The sequence below is a fragment of the Ornithorhynchus anatinus genome, chromosome 1 (assembly GCF_004115215.2).
Source record: "Ornithorhynchus anatinus isolate Pmale09 chromosome 1, mOrnAna1.pri.v4, whole genome shotgun sequence".
NCBI classification, from domain to species: domain Eukaryota; kingdom Metazoa; phylum Chordata; class Mammalia; order Monotremata; family Ornithorhynchidae; genus Ornithorhynchus; species Ornithorhynchus anatinus.
Genome location: NC_041728.1, coordinates 14,040,468 through 14,044,167, shown reverse-complemented (window position 1 = coordinate 14,044,167; position 3,700 = coordinate 14,040,468). Strand labels below are relative to the sequence as shown.

The window sequence follows — 3,700 nt, the reverse complement described above, 5'->3', positions numbered from 1 at the left end:
GGTATTTGTTAAGAGCTTACTATATGCTATGCATTCCACTAAATGCTGGGGTAGATAAAATACAATCAGCTCGGACCCATCCCTGTCTCACGTTGGGGTTTACCGTCTAAGGGAGGAGGAGAAGAGATTTTTCATTCCTATTTCCTAGACGATAAAACTGAGGCACAGAGACCTGCCTAGGTCACACAGAAGCAAGTGGTAGAGCTGAGATTAAAACCCAGGCCTCCTGACTCCCAGTCCTGTATTTTTTTCTCTGGGGTCACACTGCTTCTCAACCCAGTGAGGGCCAGTTTGAGGAGGGAAATCACTGGAGTGGCAGGAATTTTTGCCCTTAAACCTCTCTCCAGTCCCTGGTCTGAAAAATCCCAGCTGGCATGGGCCGCCTCTTAGATTTACAGAAGGGTCAGAGGAGAGAAAGCTAGGGAAGAGAGCGGGGACTCAGGAAAGAAAAACCCAATAAACCAGAACGCTGGTATGGAAATCAGTTTGAGAGAGAACTAGCCTCTCTAAGTCTTAGACTTTGATTCATGGTCCACTGGAGTATAAGAATCTATCGAAACATCCCCACTGTGCTCATCTCAGGGGATCTGACCTTAAAAAAGATTTGTTAGCATTGAAACTTTTTTCAGGGGATTACATTATGAAGTTATGGCTAACAGAGGAAAGGGAAGATTGTGAGATCCTATTTGCTTAGTGTTTTTGTTAGGGTAAAAATTGACATTACTGCAGTTTTATTTTACAGGAAAATTGTGTGGAGTTTAACGGGCTATTTTATGTTCTGTGAATGGCATTAGCCAGAGGAAATTTGACTAAAATTCCAACTGACTAGCCTTGAAGAATGCTTCAGAGTGTGCAGATTTACTCTGACATTTTCAGATCTGTTCATTTGTTGAGTGGCATGAAGTCATGTGGCCTAATGGAAAGAGCCCCGGAGACAGAGGGTCTGGGAGTCAGAGGACCTGGGTTCTAGTCCCTGTTCCACCACTTTCCTGCTGGGTGAATCACTTAATTTCTCTGTGCCTCAGTTTCCTCATTTGTGAAATGGGATTAAATGTCTGTTCTCCCTCCTACTCAAGACTGTGAACCCCTGGAGGACAGAGACTGTGTCTTGCCTGATGATCTTGTATCTACTCCACATAGAAAGCGCTCAATGCTACCATTTTCTCAACTGGTCAACACTACCACAAGAAAAAAACACAACAAAAATAACCCAGCCCAATCTTTGTTGTGAAAATCAATATAAGAAAAACAAAGATCTAGGAATGAAACCTGAAACTGTTTTAAAAATCACGTTAAGACTACAGTATGACATAAAAGTTTCCCATATTTGGTTTAGGGAATAAAATTCAGGGATAGAATTCCATCCCAGATTTTCCGAAAAGGCAAGGACAGAATCCACGCCAAGGAACAAATGCTGATCTTGTGCCATAAAGTGAGCCATAAAAGTCCCACACTTCCAGAATATGAGCAAAGTCTCAGAGGGCCAACCGGATGGAGTGTTATAAATGCAGGCAGGCCGATTTAAGAAAGAACTGGATGCAGACGTTTGTATATATTGTATATGCACAAATCTACAAACTTTTCAATAAGAGAACTGGCATGAACACCACAAGCGAGCCATTCATATGAAACAGAGCTTTGAACGTCTCAAAGATCATCTGCTAGTCATTCAATTAAAACGAACTGAGTCAGTCTTTCCATTTCTCCCAGATTCAGAAATGACTCCAATGAGAGAGAAGGATTTTGACCAGAGTTTCAACCTTGTTACCATGGACTAAGATTCCTGGACAGGGCTGTTCATTAAAATTTAAGAATGAGAATAAAGATCTCATCTTTATGAAGTCAACAGGGGAAAATAAGCTTCAGTTCCAATGTGGCCTAATGGGGAATAGTGCAGTTTAGTGGAAAGAGCACGAGACTGTGTGTCGGATTACCTGGGTTCTAATCCCTGTTCTTCCAGTTGCCTTCTGTGTGACGTTGGGCAAGTCACTTAACTTCTCTGTGCCTCAGTTTCCTCATCTGTAAAGTTCTGGTGAAATACCTGTTCTCCCTTCCCCCTTAGATTCTGAGCTCCATGTGGGAAAGGGACTGTGCCTGACCAGATTTCTTGGATCTAACCCAGCACTTAGTAGAGTGCTTGGTACTAGTAAGTGTTTAACTAATACCACAATTATTATTAAATTATGGTTATTGTTGTTGTCTTATGCTGTTGAGTCATATCTGACCCATAGCGACGCCTTGGACCCATCTCTCCCAGAACACCCCACTTCCATCTGCAATCATTCTGGTAGTGGATCCATAGAGTTTTCTTGGGAAAAATACAGTAGCAGTTTACCAAAGCCTCCTTCTGTGCAGTAAACGAGTCTCTGCCCTCGACTCTCTCCCATGCCGCTGCTGCCCAGGACAGGTGAGTTTTGACTTGTAGCAGGTTGCCTTCCACTCACTGGCCACTGGCCAAGCAAGGAATGGAATAGGTAGGCCTCTGCTTGACTCTCCCTCCAGTAGCCAAGACTGGTAGAGTACTGGAAACTCTCCAGGTGCGACCCTGAGAAGGTATTAAGTTACAGTAAGAGTAGCTACTGGTAGACAAGACGTACCCAACTTCACCTGAAGTGGCCAAACCTTTATTTCTCTCCCACTGAGGAAGGGTACTTCTTTTAGGGAGCATCCCCAGGTTGTTCTCAAAACTTGACTTTAAGTTTAGCCCCACTTACTAGGTGACAAGCACTGTGCTTTGGCTGGGGTAGATTAAAAAAAAAATCATAGACACAGTCCCTGTCCCACACTGGGCTCACAGTTGAAGAGGAAGGGAAGACAGGTTTTTTCCCCCTATTTTACAGATGAGGAAACTTAGGCACAGAAAAGATAAGTGACTTGCCCCAAGATTAGTGACAGCCAGTAACTAGAGGACCTGGAATGAAAAGCCAGGTCTCTTGACTTCAAGTCCCATGCTCTTTTCACTAGCCCATACTTCAGAAAGGCTCTTGGAAATTTGGGCTACCTTATCTCAGAGGAGAGAGGAACAGTTTAAACACAGTCCTTATCCCACATGAGGCCTGCAGTCTATAGGAGAGGGAGAACAGAGGAGGAAACTGAGGGCCAGAGCAGTGAAATGACTTGGCCCAGGTCACACAGCAGACAGCAGTGATGAATCTACCTACTCTAGTCCCTAAGGTAGGTTAATCCCACATCTTGAACTAGCTGGAAGAGGTCCAGATTTTGGGAGACTGCTCAGGCAATTTTAGAGAAAGATGCAATGGAATTTGCTCTAAGCAGCATGACTCAGTGGAAAGAGCTCAGGCTTGGAAGTCAAACGTCATGGGTTCTAATCCCACCTCCGTCATGTAGCAGCTGTGTGACCATGGGCAAGTCACTTAACTTCTCTGTGCCTCAATTACCTCCTCTGTAAAATGGGGATTAAGACTGTGAGCCCCTCATGGGACAACCTGATTACCTTGTACCCCCCCAACACTTAGAACAGTGCTTGGCACATAGTAAGCGCTTAACAAATGCCATTATTATTATTATTATTATTATTCCTCACCCTGTGTCACAGCATACCTTTTTCATCTTCAGTGCTTGAACTAAAGCATTGAAGAAGCAGAGAAGCAGCGTGGCCTAGTGACTAGAACACAGGCTTGGGTATCAGAAGGACCTGGGTTCTAATTCCGGCTCAGCTTCTTGTCTGCTGAGGGACCTT

General features: G+C 44.1%; 1 non-coding gene across 1 annotated transcript; it reads right to left on the bottom strand.

The window, feature by feature from the left end:
• Positions 1-2,417: 2,417 nt before the first annotated feature.
• LOC114817270 lies at positions 2,418-2,555 on the bottom strand. Its single transcript, XR_003765124.1, has one exon. It is a non-coding gene; the product is annotated as a small nucleolar RNA SNORA7 (small nucleolar RNA).
• Positions 2,556-3,700: the final 1,145 nt, after the last annotated feature.